We start from the raw sequence: 22,562 nt of genomic DNA, 5'->3' as shown, positions 1-22,562 counted from the left end.
AGGCTGAGGTGGGAATCCTCGCTCAGGATCGCACAGCTGGTTAGTGATAGAGCAACTATTTGAAGCAAGAGCTAGGCCTGTGACTTCCCTGGGCCCGCCTCTTGGCCACCTTTCCATGCTGCCTCCCATCCCCCTTGGCCGAATGGGAGCTTTCAGAGCTGCTGGAGCCATTCTGGGGACTCTGGCTTTTCACATGCCACGGTGCAGTGTTCTCAGCACGATTAATCAATACTTGGTCTGAGATGTTTCAGCACTGTGCCAGTTTCTTTCCACACTGTAGCCAGGATGTCATTGTTCAAACTTCCCTTGTCCCAAGCCCTCAGCATCTTCCAGAGGCCTCTAAATAGGTCCATAGTCCCCTGCCAGACACCAGGCCCGTCACCGCCTCTGACCTCTGCTTTTGTTTGCTTGTCTGCGCGCACCTGCTCTGTGCTCCAGATACACTCTTCTCCTGACCTCCCTGCTCTGGATTGCCTCCACCAAGGATTGTCTGCTCATACACCCCTCATACACTGTGTTTTCTTAGGGGACTTTGAATTTCTCCGCATGGAGACTGATGTATGTGACTTCTCGTCTCTCTCTACCTCTCGAGAATCAGGGCTCTTCACCGCTGCCCCGCAGCTTCTTAGGACAAGGCCCTGCGGGTGCAGAAAAGCAAGTGCGCTGCAGAGGCACCTAAACCATTTCTGTGATTGGCTTGGCTGGTGGAGCCAAGGACTTGGCTCAGGACTTGGATCAGGACTTGGCAGAGATGGCCACTTTAGGCAGCCTGTTAACCTCTTCCTCTTACCTCAGGAGAATGTTAGTGAGAGGAGAAAGGGCAGGAACATTAAAAACAGTCCACCTCAGCAGTAAGGGAAAAGGCACATTAAACTGCTTGGAGATACCATTGCATTCCAGCTACGTAGCAGATTTTGAGTCTGACAGCAGCCAAATGTTGGCAAAGATGTGGAGCAAATGGAACATTTATTTATTGCTGGCAGGAGTGTAAATTAAGTGGTACAGTCACTTTGGAAAACAGTTTGACATTACCTAGTACCAAGTTAAACGTGCATGTCCTGTTACCCGGCTGTTCCGTGCTCAGATACGTACCCAGCACAAAGGTACATCAAGGCACCAGGAGGCACGTACGAGAACATTCATGGTGCTGTTAGGAGCAGCAAAAGCCAAAACCTGGGAACAGCCCCAAGAGCCATCAGACAAGAATGGACACACGAACTGTCGTGTCTAATAAGAATACAGCAGCAAAATATATAACATAACGGGTCAGTCAGAGTGAAAAAGTCACGAAGGAATATGTACACAAACAGGCAAAGCGAAGCAAGATAGACCGACAGATATATGTTTAGAGATAAAATTGGTGTAGACCATAAAGGAAAGCAAGAGAATAAAAATTCAAAATGAAGAATATGGCGTGTAAGCTGGTGGTTGCCTACGAAGGAATGGAATGGAGGTAGGGTTAGGAAGGAGTACCTAGGAAGGTTTCTTTCTTTCTGGGTTTTTGTTTTGTTTTTTAAAAAGATTTTATTTATTTGCGAGAGAGCAGGAGCTGGGGTAGGGACAGGGGGAGAGGGACAAGTTGACTCCTCGCTGAGCACAGATCCCAACATGGGACTCTCAGACCCTTAGCTTAAGGGACTGAGCCACCCAGGTGCCTCTAAAGGTTTCTTTCATAACCCATGTGGAGGACTTCTGCATCTGTTGTATCATTATTTATATCCTTTAGGAAAGTTCATCTGTATCTACTCAGCAGTTCTTCAGACAGCTTTAAAAGGGCAGGGCCGGGGCAGCTTGGATGTTAGCAGAATGCCCGGAGCAGGACTGTATCCACTGCTTAGGAGCTGGGTGACCGGACTCTAAGGAGAGAAAATATTTTATTGTGCTTTGCAGATCCCGTGGGGTTTTTTTTGTTTTGTTTTTACAAATGGAAGGTTTGTGGCAACCCTGTATAGTATTGATGCCGATTTTCCAACAGCATTTGCTCACTTTGTGTCACATATTGGCAATTCTTGCAGTATTTTAAACTTTTTCATTCTTTGCTGCAGTGATCTGCCGTCTGTGATCTCTGATGTTCCTGTTGTGATGGTTTAGGGTTACCATGAACGGTGCCCACACATAGATGGGTGTGTTCTGACTGTTCCACCAACTGGCCATTCCCCTGTCTCCCCCCTCGGCCATGAGACCCAGAAATTCTGGAAATGAAGCCAGTTAATGCTACAGTGACCTCTGCATGTTCAAGTGAAAGGAAGAGTCACGTGTTTCTCACTTTAAATTAAAAAAAAACTGGAAATGATGAAACTCAGTGAGGAAGGCATGCCAAAAGCTAAGATAGGGCCAAAAGTGCGGCCTCTTGCACCAAACAGTTAACCAAGGTGTGAATGCAGAGGAAGAGTTCGTGAGGGACATTTGAAGTGCTGCTCCAGGGAAGACAGGAGTGCGAAGGAAGCGGAACAGCCTTGCTGACGGGAGAAAGTTTGGTCTGGATTGAAGAGGAAACCAGCCATATCGTTCCCTTAAGCCAGAGCCTAACCGGAGCAAGGCCCTCACTCTCTTCAATTCTGTGAAGGTTGAGAGAGGGGAGGCAGCTGCAGAAGAAAAGTTTGAAGCTAGAAGGGGTTGGTTCATGAGGTTTAAGGAGAGAAGCCGTCTCCATAACAGAAACAAAGAAAGTGGGTTCTTGACATAGAATCTACTCCCCGTGAAGATGCTGTGAAGATTGTTGAAATGACGGCAAAGCTTTTAGAATATTACATAGTTAATAACACAGTGGCTGAGTTTGAGAGAATTAACTCCCAATTATGGAAAAGTTCTCCTGCGGTTAAAAAGCTACCAGACGGGCACCTCGGTGCCCGACTCTTGGTTTTAGCTCAGGTCATGATCTCAGGGCCAAGAGATCATGCCCCCTATTGGGCTCTATGCTGAGCATGGAACCTGCTTGGGATTCTCTCTCTCTTTCACCCACTGCTCCTCCCCATTCCCATGCGTGCACTCTCTCTTTAAAAGAAAAAAAAATGCTGGGGCACCTGGGTGGCTCAGTCGCTTGTCTGCCTTCGTATCAGTTCATGATCTTGGATCCTGGAATTGAGCCCCGCATCGGGTTCCCTGCTCAGTGGGGAGTTTGCTTCTCTCTCTCTCCCTCTGCCCCTCCTCACTGCTTGTTCTCTCTCTCTCTGTCAAATAAATAAATAAAATCTTTTTAAAAAAATAAATTTTAAAAATAAATTTTAAAAAGTGCTACCAGACGGCATCTCATGCTACAGAGAAGTCATTTGTGAAGAGTCAATCAATGCGACAAACTTCAGTATCTTATTTTAAGAAATCCCTACAGCCACCTCAACCTTCAGCAGCCACCACGCTGATCAGTCAGCAGCCACCAACATCAAAGCAAGACCCTCCACCAGCAAAAAGATTATGGCTCGCTGGAAGCTCAGATGACAGTGGTTTTATCAATAAAATGTTTTTTAATTTAGGTGTGTACTTTGTTTTCTTTCTGACATAATGCTATTGCATACTTAGAACATAACTTACATGTACCGAGAAGCCAAAAATTTATTGACTCACTGTGTTGTGATAGTCACCAGATTGCAGTGGCCTGGAACCGGACCCACAATATCTCCGAGGTATGCCCGAATAGCAGAAGGCCTTTCCCGACCATCACTCACCACGAGTCCATCCCTGATAAAGAGATCCAGGAATGGGCAAAACATAAACTTAAGTTTTGGGGTAATCTGTGATGTAAGTTTTGGGGTATTAGATGATGGGAGTGGGAGAGGGAGAGGGAGGTCATAGAGAAACAGGCCAAGTCTCTTCCCTTGAACCCACTTTAAGATTTTTAAAATTTATTTGACAGAGAAACAGCCAGCGAGAGAGGGAACACAAGCAGGGGGAGAGGGAGAAGCAGGCTCCCAGCAGAGGAGCCCGATGTGGGGCTCTATCCCAGAACTCCGGGATCACGCCCTGAGCCGAAGGCAGACGCTTAATGACTGAGCCACCCAGGCACCCCCCCTTGAGCCCACTTTAAATCAGAGCACTCAACTGTCAATATTTTGTAAGATTTTATTTAGAAAAATAACTTTTTTTTTTTTAAGTTTTTAAATTTGAAATTCCACTGCAAGGAAGCGGGGTTTTACTGCAGAACCTTTCCTGCCAATGCTCCATAGCTCTGGCACCATACACCGTCCTCTGGGCACTCCTGGGAGTCTCCCAAGATGCTGAGCAGAGCAGGGTTGGGGTGTTTCTGGATCCTCGGGTCAGCTGTGAATGGGACCCCACCATGAATAGCCTTATTATAGTCGTGTGCCTCTCAGGTACTATTTCATAGTATTTGAGATTGGAAAGGGAGGTCAGCCCCTCCAAGTCCGATTATAGGTGCAGAAACCGAGGCTAGACCTGAAGCTACCTCAACATCAAGGTCAAGGTTAAACAGCTCAACACAGAGCTGGGACCAGAAGCCACTCTGGCTTCCAGCCGAGTGCATTCCCACAGCACGGTGCTGCTTTGTTTCTGCCGCCTTCTCCTTGTAGATGCTTCCACGTGCCCAGCGACACCAGCCGTGTAAGCACAGTCTTGATTGCAGGGAAACTGATGGGCACAGTAGCATGTGTTGACTCAGAAAGAGCCCACAGACAGGTCCTTGGCCCCGTGGTCGGCACACAGTAGGTGTGCAGGAACGCATGCTGACGGACTGTAGTGAGCAGGGCAGGAGCCCATGGTGTTGGCCTCCCTGCGTGTATGATGGGGATACCTTCTTGTATGTCAGGAAAATGAGGTAGAGCCTGCCTAATAATTGCAAAAGTGAGGATCCTGGCTGAGTGCTGAACGAATGAAGAGACCAGGGACACCATTGAATGCTCCTTACATCCAAGGCGCAGTGGATACGAAGTGAATGAACACGATGATGTTTAGTTTATGTGTCAACTTGACTGGGTCGTGGGATGCCCAGATATTTGGCTAAACGTTATTTCTGGGTGTGGTGTGAGGGTGTTTCTGAAGGAGATTAGCAGCGAATCAGGGGACTTAGAACAGCAGTTTGCTCCCCCCCGTGGGGGTGGGCACCGTCAATCCATTGAGGGCCTTAGTAGAGGGAGAATTTGACTTGTCCTCCCTGATGGCTTGCGCTGGGATATCCGTCTTCTCCTGCCCTTGGTGCTCCTGGTTCTCAGACCTTCGGACTCGGACCGAACTACACCGCGGGCTTTCCCGGCTCTCTCCAGCTTGCCTGTGGCAGATCCTGGGACTTCTCGGCCTCCATAATGGCATGAGCCAATTTCTTATAAGAAATCTTTTCCTATGCATATATCCTGTGGGTCTAGTTTCTCTGGAGAACTCAGACTAAAACTCTGAAGCTGTGTGTGGTCCGGTAGGGTGGTTGAGTGTACACAGTTCTTTCATTTCTTCAAAAACGGCCAGGCAGAGCCTCAGTTAAGTGTCTGCCTTCAGCTCAGGTCATGGTCCTGAGGTCCTGGGATCAAGCCCCACATCAGGCTCTGTGCTCTGTGGGGAGTCTGCTTCTTATTGTCCCTCTGCCCCCCACCCCCGCTCATTCTCTCTGTCTGTCTCTTAAATAAATAAAATCTTTTTAAAAATGTCATTCAGCAGAAACGGTTCTAGGCAGAATTCAGCAGTAAACAAAACAATAATCCTGTATTCCATAGTTGAGGGAAACAGGCAAAATAAATAAATAAATAAATTCCATAGAATGTTCGCTGGTGTTAAGTGCCAGGGAGAAAAATCTAAGCAGGGAAGGAGATGAGGGGAGGTGGTGAGGCACAGGGAATGGGATTTTAAACTAAGGTGGTTAGGGAAGACCCCATTGAGAAGGTGACATTTGAAGACTCAGAGAAGGTGAGGGAGAGGTACTGGGGCAAGGAGCATTCCAGCAGAGACATCAGCAAGTGTAAAGGCCCTGAGGCAGTGTATGACTGCAGTGTTGAGGGGATAACTAAGCAGGGTGCAGTCGAGTGAGCCAGGGGGGAAGAGTGAGTCAAGGTCAGAGAACAGGGAGAGGGGCAGGCCATGTAGGCTCTTTCTGGTTAGAGGAACTGGGCACTGTTGGGAGCCGAGGGAGGGCTCTGAGCAGAGGAGGAGCCAGACCCCACTTACAGATTATCAGGAGCACAGTGGTGGCCGGGTGGAGGGCAGCCTGAGGCCTTGGGTGAGGGGAGACTACTGAGCAATCCAGGGGAGAGACGATGATGTCTGAGGCCAGAGTGGTAGCGCTAGCTGTGATGAGTGAGTTCTGTTGGAACATAATTTAAGAGGAGAACCGATGGGATTTAACGTCGAATTGGCTGTAGGGAGGGAAGCTCCGGACAACTCCGGCATTTTGGACTTCAGCAACTGGAAGGATTGAGGCTGGAGGTGCTCTTTCACCTGAGACGGGAGGACTGGGAGGAGGGTGGTTTCCGGGGTCTATCAGATGCTCGAGCATCGGGTGCCGAGTTGGAGATGCCTAGTAGACAGCCGAGTCGAGATGTCGAGTAGGAAGGTGAGCACAGGAGTCTGCAGCTCAGGGTAGAGCGTTGACGGTCAGAGCATCAGCCCAGAGTGGGGGAGGTTTCAAGTCCGAGAGTGATGAGACCCCAGGGCACGAGTGCAGAGAACAAAGAGGAAAGCTCTGCTGGAAGCCAGCAGTGGCCCCACAGGAGAACAGAGCGGGGTGGGAGGATCCCTGGGGATCCTCTCTGCAACGAGGGATGGCAGGTGTTAGATCCACGAACATGAGGCTGGGAAAGGACATCCCGGGCAGACAACCAGACTCGACGTGGAGACAAAGTGAGAGATGGGAGGGCTGAGAGGTGAGTCGTAAGCAGCCTGTGGAAGGTCCCCAGCAGGCCAGCGCTCGTGGAAGGCATCCTGGGGCCTCGGGGAGCGGGGAAGGAGCACAAGGGCAGGACTGGGGTGGGGCTGAGGGGAGTGAGGCCCGCTCACTCAGGGCCTCCTGAGAGCGGGACTCGAATTCTGCCCCCTCAGCTCCTCGTGCTCCTCACCCCGCCCCGAGCACCCAATAGGCAGTCAGGCTCGGGCAGATGAACGCCCTACCCGCTCCCCACCAAGGCCGCAGGGTTTGAATTGCGGCCACGTTATCTGTTGCTTAACCTCGCTCTGCCTCAGTTCCCTCATCTGTCAAATGGGGGTGTTAAGTGTACCTTCCGAGGGTGCCTGTGAGGTTGAGAAACCTCAAGTGCTTGGAATACCACCTTCCTATGCGGAGAGTAGGCATGTGGAAAAACTGACGGCTGCTATGACGGGATTTGTCAGAATGAAGAACGGGAAGGAGGTTGGAGAGACGGATTCGTGGGCAGCTGCAGGTCAGAGCAAGAGACAGAGGGAACCCGAAAAGGCAGTTGCCGCAGACAGGCTGAGGTGGTGGGTATTATGGAGAGAAGAGCCCTAAGTTCTGGGGGACACGGCAGTGTGTCATTCCATAGCTCAGTATACATTTCCCACTGCGCACTTGAACTGTTCTCAGAGCTGGCTTGATTGGAAAGCAAGGGCAAGTCTAATCTTCCAGAAGGGACTCCAGGGGACAGAGGAGATGGGCGTAAGCTCAATCTCTCAAGCCATAGCTTCTAGTCGGGCACTTCAACCAAGCCTAACGCAGGTCATCTGTTGGCCTGGAAGGTTTCACAGGTGATGTAGGGGCTGTCGGTCTAGAGACGGGATTTAGGCTGTGTGCCCAGCAGGGCAAGGATTACCGCTGTTGCCCAGGGAGTGCCTGACCCCTGGATCCCTCAGCAAAGAGTGAGGACTGAGCCCCGTGAGCTTCTGGGCAAGTCCTCTTGCTGTGTGGGTTGCAGGCCAGGCCCTGAATTCCTGGTGGGAGCAGTGCCTGCCCCTGGGCTGGGTCTCCCCAGAGAAGGGAGCAGCTCATTCCTTGCGTATCGGTTTGCTAGGGCTGCCATGTTGAAAGGCAACACGCTGGGGAGTTTAAACACTAGAAATGTGTTTTCTCACAGTTCTGAAGTCTAGAAATCCAAGATCAAGGTGCTGGCAGGTTCGATTTCTTCCAAGACTTCTCTCCTTGACTCATAGACAGCCACCTTCTTGCTGGTTCCTTTCATGGCTTTTCTCTGTGCACGGGTCCGTGGTGTCTCTGTGTAACCAAATTTCATCTTCTCTCAGGACACCAGTCATATTGTATGAGGGCCCATCCATATGACCTCATGTAACCTTAACTATCTCTGTAAAAGTCTTGTCTCCAAATATTGTTACATTCTGAGGTTAAGACTGAAACATGAGTTTTAGGGAGGACATGGTTCAGCCCCTGACGTGTTCATTTTCAAATATTTGAGTGCCCTGTGCTAGACTTGTGTTGATGTTGAACTGAAAAGACAAATGATACTGGTTTCCTTTCTTTGTCAGAACCCTCGGGACTGTTGTACGCATTGTTTGGGTGAGAAAGACGAGGTTCAGAGTCAGGCATCCAGTCATTTGTCCAAGCTCCCAGGGCTTGTCAGTAGCACAAAGAGAAGGTGTGCCCCCTGGTGTCCATATGTGTGCAGTTACTTTTACTGGAACACAGACTATTTGCTTGAATGAGTAAGTCCACAGAGCCAAAAAGTTGCAGTACTTGCCAATCAAGAGAGAAGGACAGGGGCGCCTGGGTGGCTCAGTCGTTAAGCGTCTGCCTTCGGCTCAGGGCGTGATCCCGGCATTCTGGGATCGAGCCCCACATCAGGCTCCTCTGCTGGGAGCCTGCTTCTTCCACTCCCACTTCCCCTGCTTGTGTTCCCTCTCTCGCTGGCTGTCTCTCTCTGTCAAATAAATAAATAAATAATCTTAAAAAAAAAAAAAAGAGAGAAGGACAGACAGTTTGGCAGATGGTACTGAGAAAACTCCATCACTATACGTGTCTAACACCCTCTAACAGAGGTAGCCTTGAAACAGATTAAAGACCTCAGTGCGTGCGTATGTACAAACATAAAGTGTGTATGGTCATGTAGGAAAATATCTCTGTGACCTGGAGGCAGGGAAGGGCTTCTAAACCGCCCTGTCAACAGATGAATCACAGGCACAAACATTGAATGGACATTACAGGTTCTGACCCAAAAGACCACCATGGAAATGAGGTCGTAGAGACCCAGCAAAATGGGGAAAAGACAACTTCCAGCATCTAAAACTGACAAGGGACTTAGACCCCCAGAAACCAAGGAATTCTGCCCAACCCTCAAGAAGATGGGGCGCCTGAAAGAAAACAGGTGGAGGACACTGAGCTGGTTACTCCATGAAGAGTCCCCCAAGACAGGATAGGTGTGCGAACTGGCGAGTATCTAAGAGGTGAACGGAAATGACGAGAGATCACGTTAGCCTCGTGAGATCTGCTGATGTCAGAAGCTGACTGATGCCAAACAAGGGGACTCCCAGGCTGTGCTGATGCGAGTTGAGACAGACCAGCACCGGGTACTGTACCCCGTAACCCGGCCGTCCTGCTCCGCAACACCAGCCCTAGAGAGTTCTCGACACAGCCATAAGGGAGCGTGCCTAACCGTGTCCACTGTAGCATCACTCTAGCGTGGAAACAGCCCACGGGAAGGGGATTTTGGGGATGAGTGCCCCCTCCAGGGGATGGTGTGGTGATTGGCTGCATCACAGGCACTTTCCTTCCCAGGCCTGCCTTCTGTAGTGAATTTGAGCCTAATGGTGAAATGAATTTCTCATGGTGAAGTGAAGAGATAAGAAAATGATTAAGGATGTAATTGCCTTGCCTCCTGTGTGGCTCATGGAGTTTAATGACTGCCTTATTATAAATTTCTTTTTTTCGAATCTAGTGGCACTCTGCCTGGATCCATATCTAGGACCATTAAGCAAAGGAAGGGAAGGAAAGGCCATCAGCAGCAGATTAGGGCTGGGCCTGCCAGGGCTCGTCCACGCGGGTGTGGTCAGGCAGCTCTGGGAGACTGGCGTGGGGGCTTTCCCGCAGCCACATGCAGAATTGCAAGAGCTGTGCTTCCTAAGGGCTTTGTTTGCGGTCACTGTCATCGACTCTGCTCTCCCCTGACCTCTGAAATAAGAAGGAAGCTCTAGCAGACGCAGCCACTCCACGGCACACCATCGGAGCACAGCTGGACCCGAGAGAACCTCTGGGCATTGGCACATGCACAGACCATGGACAGACAGTCTGCTCTCTTCAGCAAATAAAGTGCAAAGGGGGAACAACAGGATGGAAGGAAGCTGATCCCTGCGTGATCAGGCCCCAAGCCCCCTGCCCACCTCTAACTGCTGGATAAGAGAGAAAGAAGTATGTGTGTGGCTCCCTTTCTGAAGATGCGGCTCTCGGGCTGGGGGTGGGGGTGGGGCTCTCTGATAGAGCAGCTGAGCCTGTACTCCAGCTAATACAGCCGCGTCAATCATTTTTTCAGAGAATATTTGATGATATGAGAAAAGGCTTCTAGTGTATAGCTCAGTAGACAAAAGCAAGATTCTTAGAGCACTGAAGCTACTCCGTGTGATGACATAACGGTGGACCCATGTCCTTATACATTTGTCCAAACCCATAGAAGATGCAACACCAAGCATGAACCCCAATGGAAACTTTGGACTCTGGGTGATGATTCTGTGTCAATCACAGGTTCATGGATTGTAGTGAATGTCCCACTCTGGCAGGGGATGTTGGAATCGGGGGAGGCTCTGTGTGTGTGTGTGTGTGTGTGTATAGGGGCAGGGGTTATGTGGGAAATCTCTGTCTCTTCCGCTCAATTTTGCTGGGAACCTAAAACTAAGAAATCAAGTCCATTAAAAAAGAAAAGAAAAGAAAACACAGCTGCATAGATGTATGCCAAGTATGAAGACCCACTCATTTTTCTGTGGCCTGGCCTTACTCTTCTCATGGCTTGCCGAGAGGTCCACATGTTACTTTGAAGGCAGCCCCTGGGACACGGAGTTCTTTGTGCCTCGTGAATAATGGTCTGTGTAAGGTGTGCAGACAGGTTCTCAGGGCTCAGCTGGGCCGCAAGCTCTCGTGATCCCTGCCGCTGATGAATGAGCAGGGGTCCAGGACATAGGACAGTCAGGTCTGTCACTCAGTGAGGATCCTGTGGCTCTGGCAGCTGCAGGCACTTCTGAGCCTGTTTTCATTGGACCCTGTGAAATTGGCCCTGGAGGCACCCTGTGCGGTGGGCACCACGCCCCACGTCTCCTGAACCCAGCACTGCTCACAGGAGCTGTGCCCGCTCTGCGTCCTCAGGGTTCCTCTGGAGAGGCTGCGAGCATCTCCCGAAGTCTGGATTCGGGTAGGGATGATGACAGTCGGTGGTTCTCTCTCAGTTGTGTTCATTAGATTCCTGAGGTGTTGTGTCTGAGGAGAATAAGAGCGTTAATTGTATTTATAATGAAATCCATTAGTGCCTAAGTAAAATGCATGAATATTCTATTCGTCACTATCAAGCGCCACCAGCCGGGCCCACGCTGCCTGCGCGAGAGTTTGGGGTCGCCGCTTCATTTCTGCAACTTCTCTGCTGCTTTACTGAGACACACACGGGGGCCCACGGGCACTCGCGCAGGCACGTGCATGCACCTCTGCAGGCACGCGTGTGTGCACCCCTGCACCGAGGTTCCTCATGCAGCGGGAAACAGGATGGTCTTCAGATGATGCGCTCTTTCTGGAAGCAAATACAGGTCAGGCATGATGTGACAGAAGCTCCATCACGTGGGGGCAACAGTAGAGATGGGCTCACACACTTCTGCCGTTCTGCGGGAGACAGCAGGCCCGGGTCCCACCTGCAGATTCCCATGACGGCCGGGGCTGTGCCCGCCATCTGGGCTCCCCTTCCTTCCCAGGGAGAGGGTGCTGGGGAGGGGCTGCTCCAACGGGAGGCCTGGATCTGAACTAGGTGCTTCCAGCCTCTGACACTGGTCATTGCTTGCGGGCGGACGAGAGAGGGAGGGAAGACTGCCCACCCCCGCAGAGAGCAGGGCTGCGAGCAGGTCCTGTGTGCGCCATCTCTGTGCATTTACCTAACACTCTACTTTAATAAAGTGATCCACCCCTTCTTTCAAGCATGAACATATGCATGTATGTAATCTCTACACCCATTGTGGGGCTTGAACTCAGACCCTGAGACCAAGAGTCGCAAGGGTCTACCCACTGAGCCAGCCAGGAGCCCCTGAACACATTTATCAGAAAAGAAAACCATATATTGAAATCCTAAAGGGAAACCAGCCTCACTTGCCATAAATTGATGTTAATTTTTTTAAGATAAATGCAAAAACGCATATTGCGTATGCCTGCAGTGCATGAGATATTTCTGGAAGGCCACATAAGAGGCACATAGTGATTGCCTGAGAGAGGAGAGCTGATGGCTAGAGACGGGGTTAGGGGACCACTTTGAGTGACTATTCCTGTGTAATTCCATTTATACCTTCTGCCTTTGGACTTAAACAAAGACAAATAGTTTGAAAAAATGCAGTGAAAACAGAACATTGGCATCGCCTCCTGAAGGTGCTGAGCCTCGGCCTCTCTGTGATAAAGAGGATTAGGGAGCGGAGGGAGGCGGTGAGGAGACGAGAGCATCCAGCTGAGACTTTCTCTTTGATGTAATCAAAGAACAAAAACTGTAAGAACGGTCTTCCCACTCTGTTACTCCTGCTGTTCCGTTCCATCCGTTGTCAAGCTCCCTGCCAGCCCTCAGCATCCGGGCCCTGACTTGTGGTCAGCATTGTTGCAGGAACAGAACAGGCTCCAGGAAGTCAGAACTGAAAGCCGGCTTAGAGGCTTCCAACCTAATATTCCTGACCGGGCTCACGCATCCTCAAGGACACCTGTGAACATGCAAGATTTTATGCTCATGTCTATTTTCCAGGGAGATGGTGCCTGGTCTTTCTCAGCCTTGCAAAGGATTCTGTGGTTTCTAAAAGCCACTCACTTTGCAGAAGCAGAAACTGAAGGTCGGGAAGGAGTGACTTCTCCAAGGATATGCAGCTCATGCCTGGCGGTGGCGTCGGACCCAAGGCTCTTGGTCTCTCTCAGCAGATGCTCCTTGGATGCATTAGCAAGTTGAGGACACAGAGGATCCTAGATCTTGAGCTGGAGGGAAGAACCTGCAAGGACCCATTTTGTCCAGTGCTCTGCCTTCGAGCAGGCGAGGGCTTCCCAGCCTAGATTTCTGAAGGAAGCTTGGAGGACTGGAGAAGCTAGGTGGCCTTGAGGATCCTCATGGCTCTAGCATTTACACAGTGATCAGATGTCATGCTCATGCAAAGCAAAGCAACCTGAGTTGCTCTGACCACGGGGAAATGGGAATTTCTGACCTCACCGACCGCTGGGGACGGATGTGGCACTGGTGGCTTGCACTCCAAGGTGCCTTTGCCATTCAGATTGCGTCCTGTTCCAGACGCTAAGATTAGAGTGTACATCAGACCTAGTTTTTCTGTAACTTTGAAGGTCGTGTCTCCACTAGAAAGTGGAGATGTGGGGCTGCGTTTTGGCCAGCGTGTTTCTGCAGAGACTCTGTTTTCGGGAGGTTGATGGGCCCTTCCTTTGAGTAATGGACGTGTTGACTGTGTTGGAATCTGACCCAGTAGTTCAGGAGAAGTGGTTCTCAACAAGGGGCAGTTTTGCCCCCAGGGGACATTCATGTCGGGGGGGGGGGGCTATTTTCTGTTGTCACAACTGGGCAGAGAGCTCCGGGTGGAGGCAGGGGTGGGCGTGCTGTTGGCATCTAGTGGAAGAGACCATGATGTTGCAAAACGTGCCGCAGTGCATGGTCCCGCAACACGGAATGATCCAGGCCAAGCTGCCCTCAGTGCTGAGGGGGAGAGACCAGGCCATAGGGTTGCTTTAGAATGTCTTCCAGAACCATCGCCAAGACTCCACACAAAACCCCACAGAAAATAAGACGAAACCAGAGATGGAGGCAGAACATAAGAGATGCTGAACTCTGGGAAACAAACTGAGGGTCACTGGAGGGAAGCTGGGGAGGAGATGGGGAAACTGGGTGACGGGCATTAAGGAAGGCACGTGATGTGATGAGCACTGGGTGTTGTGTGCAACGGATGAATCCCTGAACTCTACCTCTGAAACTAAGAATACACTATATGTTAATTAATTGAATATAAATAAAATCAAATTAAAAAAAACCCCACAGAACTCTGAAAGGACCCATGCATATGGTGTTGGGTTGAGTGGAAGAATCCATATTGTGAACTAACGTCAGCCAACTTCATTAGGCAAATGGCTAGGTAAGCTTTGGTTGGTAGCAGAGGCTGGTAGTTGTTCAGGGTGGTGCTCCCCGACTTTGCTCCCCGGTGGAAATGCTACCACTTGAACTGACACTTGTCAGCAAGGAGGGGCAAAGCAATCGTACAGCCTTCTCGCTCAGTCCGGATTCTTTGTCCTTGGAGGCGCTCTGCCTGCACCTTGGATAAAAGGCTCATTGAGTCAAAGTGTCACCAAATCGTCTCAACTGGTGGCTGGACACAGGACCCTTTAGGAATGGAGCCTCCGGTAGCGTGGGGGAGGGCGCCCCAGGCTCCATTTCCTGTTCACACATGGGCGGGACGTCTCTAGTGTGTGTCAGCCAATGCGCATATCTGAAGACCACGGATTTTACCAAGGAGAGCCTTTGTCTAGCTTTCACGGTGCTCCCTGGCCATGAATTTCACCACCTAAGTCTATTTCTAACATCTATTATTGCTAAGTAGCAAACTCTCCAGTATGGATCTGAGATCAAGAGTGCCAGAGCGTGTGGTGGCCCTTCCAGAATGTGGCCTTTTGACTGAAGGCCCCAACCGTCCCTGAAATGTGGGATCCTGATCCGGGCAGTCGACCACCGCTGGGGCAACCGAAGTCCCACAGTCTCCCCTACACACTCCGTGGAAAGATTCTAAGGTGAATTCCAGGGGGCAGGGCTTCTGGAAGGCCAGCATGGGGATCAGGAAGAAAGACGCGTGGGAAGCAGGGTATGCAACAGAAGCCCCCAGAGAAAGGAGGCCAGGAGGAGTTTGCAGCCTCAGCAAATCGGCCTTCGGTTGGTGGCCTTCCAGCTTGCCCGTGGCCTTGTGTTCTGAGGGCTGGGAAGCTCAGCCAGGGAGCTCCTCCCCACGTCCCCTGTGGCTTCAACCCAGGAGGGCACTGAAAAGAGCAGCCCCACTGCACAACAGGCTCTTCCTGTATCTCAGAAGATTTGATTATCCAGGCGCCTGGGTGGCTCAGTCAGTTAAGCGTCTGCCTTCAGCTCAGGTCATGATTCCAGGGTCCTGGGATCGAGTCCCACTTTGAGTTCCCCCTGCTCTGTAGGGAGCCTGCTTCTCCCTCTCCCTCTGCCTGCCACTCCCCCTGCTTGTGCTCTCTCTCTCTCTCTGTCAAATAAAAATAAATAAATAAATAAAAAGAGGCAGGAAAAAGAGCAGTTGCCAAGAGAGCAACTTTCTGCATTAGATGGAGAGACAGGGCATTCTGAATTAGCAGGAAGGAGAAAGGTCCGCTGAAAACATGCCCGTATCCACTCGTTTATTCATTCAAAGAGCATGTCAAGAGCCTACTTTGCCCAAGGCCTGTGCTAGCCTTGAGGGCCATGTCTCTGAATACCACCAGCAGGGTCTCACATGCAGCTTCCAGCCCAGTGGGGGAAACAGACCCTCAACAGATCATCGCATAAATAAGTGTTTACTCACAACTGCGGTTAAGTGACGCAGAATACAATACGGATGACTCAGAGGCATTTGAAGACGGAGAACCGCTATAATGGGGGAGGGTTGGGGGCGTGGGGACATGGGAAACTAATGCTAAACGCTTTCTGGGTAAGCATCCAGAAAATCACCCTGCACAGGGCAGAGGCAGGAGTTTGGTAAGAAAATGTGCATTGTTGGCCTCTGGGGGATGAGAGTCCATGAGCGTTTACATGGGTGGATGGAGGCAAGGTCACCGGGTCCCCTCTGGACGCTCAGCTGGCGTCCGTGTTCCCTGACATTGTCCAATAAGACTGTGGCCAGGACTGCCCTCAGCTATGCCTCCAAAGTGGGAGGGAAAGCTTGTAGAGTATTACTTCAAGCCAACTCAAAGAACACATCCTAAAGCTTCTGACAGCGAAGTTTACTCTTCCCTTTCTGTGACCAAAGTCCCAATTAGGTAATGTCTGAACCGTGATTGAGGGAGCCCTCTTGGTGCATACAAATACTTGGACCGTTGACTCAGGAAAACATATGAACTGCTTGAAGGAAGTACTAGTTAGTTATGGCCAGTGGATTTTTCACTGCATAGAGTTTCTGCCACCACCATATGGTGGAGGCCGCGGTGAAATGGCGGGAGAGGCCAGGACAAGGCTTATGCTTCAGTGCATGTTCTGTTGATTGGCAATGGGAGCTTGAACAAGACACTCAGCATCTCTGGCTTCATTTTCCTTATCTGAATAATGGAGATAATAGCACCCAAATAGCACTCCACTGTTTAGGAGAGTCTTTGGCTGCAGGTAACAAACACCCTCTAACAGGAGCCTAAACAAATAGACGTTTCTTTTTCTCCCATAAGGAAAAGTCCTAAGGCAGATGGTTTCAGCTATTGGAGCAGCAACTCAGTGACGTCAGGGTTCTGGGTCTGCTTCTTGGCAATTCTCTTGTCCTTTCCCTCATGGTTACAATTTGGCTGCTGCAGCTCCAGACATCAAGTCCATATTCAGGGCAGTAAGAAGAGAGGGTAAAAGAGGTGGAACTGCCTCTTTACCTTTTATGCAGCTATTCTAGTAATCCTCAGTGGACTTTTGCTTTTACCTCCCTGGCCAGAGCTGTGTCCCATAGCCACCTCGAGCTGCAAGGGAGACTGGGGAAAGTGAGATTTGTTTTGTTTTGAGCCTTTCCAGTCTATTGGGTGGGTTAGCCACGCAAAGCAGTGATAGCACGAGGCAGTGGAGAGAGGCAGAGGAGAAGCTTGTCTTCATTTCATGTCTGTCTTCCTCCTTCAGGCTCTGTCGCTCCCCCATAGTTGTTATAGGGCTCAGAGAAGACTGTATGCATGAACGAGCTCTGTCATGTACTGCACAACAAGCTAGAGCCATGATTCAGAATACCAGAGCTGCCAAAAGGCAAAGCAAGGCAAACCATCCTTGAGCACTCTGCTTTCCCCTGCTTATTTGTTAGAGAAGGTTTGGGTGTGAGTTAGATCATTAAGCATTCTAAGCATTTGCTTTAAAACCTCACCTCTTGTGATCCCTCCTTGTTCTGTTCATTCTTTGTTCTCAGTGCGACAGGGGCCCGTCAGTTCTCTCTGCAAATAAAATCAGTGAAAAACCTTCCGGGTACATTTCAAGGCATACACGGTGCTGTGAATGCCGGCTGGGCTGTGGCGTGTGTTAATTCATCAACAGGGAAAAAAAAAACTCTGTCAATATTTGCAGGGAAGAGAAGTCTTCAGGAGAAAGAAAGGCCACATTATGGAAATGGAATGTTTTATGCAGGAGACATTTTAGAATCAGGGACAGTCAATAAAGAGGCTAAGAAGGGTTAAGTACTTTGGTATAAGAATAAGGCACCGAGGAGTCTACTGGTTTAGAAATAACACGAGACTTCCATAACCTGCCCCTCCCTGCCGCCCCACGCCCCCATTGTAGGAAATAATGGACATTTCTTCAAGACCGGTGGAAAAATCTAGAACTGCATGTGCCGAAAGGACTGAGGGAAAATCACCACAAGCAATCACCACCGTGTCCTGTATTCTGAATGGACTGGCTGCTTTGTTCATCTTCAGCCCAAAAGGAATTAGAGAAGGTGGCGATAGTTACAGCTTCTGAAGTCAGACGGACTGGGTTCCAGTCCCAGCTGAACCACTTGCTGTGTGACTTGGGCTTGTTGTTTAACCTCTCTGGGCCTCGATTCCTCAGCTAGCAGAAGGGGGTGATAACATCGGCCATCATGAGGGCTAAGTGCCCTGCCGCTGTGAGCGATCATCGTATGTGAACTGCTGACAGGCTGCAGATCCGGCCATCAGGAGACGTGGGGGTTTCCCCACTAGACCCATGAATTCGTGCGTGTGCCCAAAGCCACATTTTCTTTCTTTCCTCTTTGGTAACGGGAGCAGTGATTTTGAAAGCAATGCATGCACTTTCGAGAAGGACGGGGGTGACCAGGTTTAGGCAGCATAGCACAGAGGCTGGGCGTCCCAGCTTTGCCATCAGACCCGTTTTGATTTGAGCCAGTCGCTGCTGCTTCCTAGTGTGGTCCTGGAGAAGGTAACCGGCCTCCTGAGTGGAGGAGAGATGGGCAGTGCTCCCGCTCAGGGGCTACCCAGACGAAGCAACAGGACGGAGCTATCGAACGCTTGGCAGCCTGCCAGACACACAGTAAGGGTTCCGTACATGACTTTAGCAACAATAAATCAAAAGCAACCGGCAGCTGAGGGCTCCCGACTGTCTGTGCCAGAATCCATCATTACTGCCTTTGCTGCCCCCATCCCTCAGTTTCCATGCGGGGGGGGCAGGGAGGGGCTCCAGGTGAAACAGCATCCTGGCTTCTGTCAGGAGAGGAGCGAGTTACCTGCTTCGGGGGCTCAGGAGAAGGATCTGCCCCTGCTCAGAGCATCCTCTCCCCTTTGGAACCAGCCTGTCTGCAGGAGGCATACTTTCTACCCGCCCTGCACCCCAAATCCCAGCACCTTACAGGGGCAGGCCCCTGGGTCCGTGTGTCGTGGGCCACCTCGAGCGTGGCCCGAGCCTTGTCCTCAGCCTGGCCCCTGAGGGAGTGAGGGGGCTCTCCATCCCTGCGACTCCCCGCGCTCCGGGGGCGGGGGTAAGACAGGGCTGTTGGTGATGAGTCCCAGCTCCGTGGGTCCCAGGCCCCAATCTACGTTCTTGGCAGTGAATGCCACAATGTTTAAATCAGAGGATTATTGTTATATTCAAGAAAGATCTGCAGGTTATTAGACTATAGAATGCTTAGCCTTTGGGGCAGAGACAGTGTCTGTTTTTTTCCCTTATCTCCGGGCCTAACATAATAAACATCCAATAAACATGTGTTGAACAGATAACTGAAAATTAATTTCGGAAGTCAGTATGCGAAAATCCCACAGGCACAGAGATGTTCATTGTGGCAGTATTTATAATAGTGAAAAACTATTTTTTATAGTCTGGTTGAGAAGTCTGTGTGTGGTATTGAATAGGATGAAGTGGATGCTATTATTAAAGTTACCACAAAGAGCATAAAAACATGGAAAAGTACTTACGGAATATAAAAAAAAACTACAGATGAAATTTAAAAATACTGCGACTAAAACAATATACACGTGTAACTCTCGATGAAGATGGGAAGGTGCATTTAGAAAGTGATTCTTGTATAAAATTAGCGGGCTTACAAGCAAGCAAGCAACACTTGCGACAATGTTCTACAGTGATGTCTAGAATATTTGTAAAGTCTTTTAAAGAAACCCCTGCAGCCCTTTCTAAACAGATGAGCCAGTTTGCTATTTTCCAGGGTCTATGTGGTGAGCTGTGAAAGGCCTCATTGGATCGGGGGCTTTTGAAAATTTCCATCTCCCCACCTCCCGGTGCAGACCTGGCAAAATTATTCTTGGCAAATGCACGCTTGTCTCAGAACTCTCAGTGCAAAGAGCCTCCAGCAACCGAGGTGCCGTAATCTATACTGGGAAAACTTCGTCAACAGAGGGGATTTGACAGAGGGCTTTTCAGGCTTTATTACCAAGTCTGTTCCTTCTCATCTCCCCGCAATTTTAGTAAACAAGCCAGGCATGTAGTTTTTCTGTCCCCCGGGTCTGTGGGGTTGCAACACGTGCAAGGAAGCCTCACATTGGCCCCTTCCCTACCCTCTGCTCTGTCCCTGTGGCCGAGCCCAGACCCCTGTCCCCCCCCACTCCGCCGCCACCCCCAGCCATGCCAGCCACCCTCGCTCCCCTTCCCACCGTGGCACCCCAGCACTTGTGGAAAGCCAACGGTTGCCCATTCTCACACCTCTTCCCGCCGATGGCCCGTGGCCTTAACGAGACAGTTTGACTCTTTGTGAGACCTGCTGGTGTCCTGCCCAGGTATTTGGTTGAGTTGCTCCTGGAACTGCAGCTTCAAACCATCCAGGCCTTCGTTTGCCACAACCACACTCTGGGACACCGAAATAGGTCTCTATGGAGGTCCAGGTGGGGCTGGCCTGGGCTCTGCCCCACCCACAGCACCCCAGTGCCGCTAGGGTGGGCCGAAGCCGTTTGGGGCCACGGAGAGAAAGTCCAGTGCGGCTCCTTGCTGGGCCCTTCCTTCTACCCAAATTTCTGGGCCTTCCACTTCGGTGAGTGAGAGCAGACAGCCTGCCCGGGACGCAGTGTGGACCTGGGCCCACCTGGCCTTGCAGGAAAAGCAAGGCTTTCACTTCTCAGCTTTGCCATTTACCAAGGCAAGTTCCATGACGGCTGTCCTCTGTTCAGCACGAGTTAGGTCCATGCTAAGGCTTCTGCGTGTTTTCATCCCTTGTGCTCTTCTCCACAGCTCTGCAGAGATGAGGCCCAGAAAGGGACAGTTATTGGCCCAGTGTCCCCCAGCTTACAGTAGGGAAAGCCAGCATCCAAATGCAGATGGGCTTCCTTCCCCAGCTGAGCACTTAATCCTTACCTGGCATAACCTCCTGGGACCCGGCTAAGCCTGTTTTCTCTCGCAAAACAGCAGAATGACTCTACCTTGTTCCTTTCTCCATAAATCCGAACTGCAAAAATTCTGAATGCTGAAAGTTTGGTTTCTTTTTTTTTAAACATACTTTTTTTCCCCTTAAGATTTTATTTATGTATTTGACAGAGAGAGCGAGAGAGCACAGGCAGGGGAGCAGCAGATGGAGAGGGAGAAGCAGGCTCCCCGCTGAGCAGGGAGTGCAATGCAGGGCTCGATCCCAGGACCCCGGGATCATGACCTGAGCCGAAGGCAGACGCCTAACTGACTGAGCCCCCCGGCGCACCCCCCCATCATATTTCTAGCTCCAAAACATAGATAGTGGCAAAACCTGCCCAGAGTTGCCAGGGGATTCTTCATGGTTTTGGTTTATCTCACTTACTGTGAATGTTCCTATGTTTTACTGGGAAAATGTGAATCATGAGTTGGATTGTGGGTCTGCCCCAGAACCTACCGGAGGTGTGACACAGCCCCTGGAGTATATACAGTGCTGTGTTTCTCTAGAACCTGGAAAATTCTGAATTCTGAAATGTGTCTGTTTCCGGGGGATTCAGACGAGACCACGGAGCTGGACAGAACTGCCCATGCGCGCTCACACCCGCCTGCTTATCCTTGCCCAGCGGGAAACCTGTAGGCAGTTCGGTAATAAATGCCAGAAGCCCACACGTACACGCTCTCTGACTCAGCAATTCCTGTCCTAGGAATTGCTTCTAAAGGTTGAAGGATTTAGGATATTCCTCCCAATGACAATCTGAAAATAGCCAAAATCCCAGACTAGGGAAATAATTTAAATAAAGGCTAATGCATTCATGCAACAGAACACTGTACAACCATTAAAATTGGTGCTGGACTTGTAAATTTAGTAACACAGAAAAATATTCATTTTCATGTTTTGACGCCTGGGCGACTCAGTTGGGTAAGCCTCCAACTCTTGGTTTCAGCTCAGGTCATGATCTCAGGGTCCTGGGATTGAGCCCCACTTCTGGCTCCCCACACACTGGGGAGCCTGCTTGTCTTCCTCTCCTTCTGCCCCTCCCCCTGCTCCTGCTCTGTCTCTCTCTCTCAAAAAAAATCTTTAAAAAATATATACATTGTATGTTTTTAAGTGGGGGGAACCCCTCCCGAGTTGCAAAATAGTGCATATTATATATGGTCCCATTTTTGTTAAAAGGAAAAGAAGTCAAAGGACAAGAAAGAACCCTGTCATTACCCTTCCTCTCCTGGGAGGACAGTTCTCCGAGCTAGGGCGCTCTCACACCAGGGCAGCGCTGGGCTGTCAGGACACCGAGCTGGCTGGCCTGGCTGTTGATCTGCGACAGTAAGGGATGCCTTCTGTCCTTAGGTGACTCGGACCCTTCCTGCCCTCATCGCTGCTCCTCCCCAGGTGCCAGGCCTAGATGGCAGGAGCGCTCAGAGAGGATTTCAGGGGCAGCCCTTTCTGCAACCTGATGTGGGGTCATGTAGGGATTTTCATCCATTCCTTCAACAAACATGTCTCGTATTTGCGAGGCAAATGTGCTCAATGCCAAGGATGCAGAAATGAGCAAGACACGAGGCTCCCACATCGGACACTCGCCAGCGGCTGAGGCTGGGTCTTACCCATCTCTGCCGTCCATGTTCAGCATCGTACCCGCTATACCACACAGGCGGGGGGGCTCGCTAAACCAGCGATGGATGAACGGGGGCCCTGTCCTTCACAGACTCTGGGTCCAGGAAAGGGAAACAGATAAAGAAATAAGCTGGCTGAGGTGGTGTTGGTGGCATGTCTCAGTGGGGACACAGGGAAGGGAGGTTCCATTCTGGGGTCAGGTGCTAATCCTGCCTTCACTGGTTTCACAGGTCCCTCCCTTCCGGGTGGATGATGTCATTATGCTTAAGGGCCTGGTTAATTAACCCCAATGCAAAGACAACAAGCTTAGTGCCTCAGAGCCGAGAATACATGTGGATGCCAGCAAGGAGCCGGACAAAGGGCGCTCG

General features: G+C 50.5%; 1 protein-coding gene across 4 annotated transcripts in view; it reads left to right on the top strand.

Annotated features, from left to right (window-relative positions):
- The window catches only part of TXNRD1 (thioredoxin reductase 1), a 188,624-nt gene that overhangs the window by 111,622 nt on the left and 54,440 nt on the right, over positions 1-22,562 (top strand). The gene's annotated exons all lie outside the window — the stretch shown is intronic.

The sequence above is a fragment of the Ursus americanus genome, chromosome 17 (genome assembly GCF_024610735.1).
Source record: "Ursus americanus isolate L20-20 chromosome 17, mUrsAme1.1.p, whole genome shotgun sequence".
In the NCBI taxonomy this organism is placed as follows: domain Eukaryota; kingdom Metazoa; phylum Chordata; class Mammalia; order Carnivora; family Ursidae; genus Ursus; species Ursus americanus.
The sequence above is the reverse complement of the archived record's forward strand: the minus strand, read 5'-3'. Positions and strand labels throughout refer to the sequence as shown.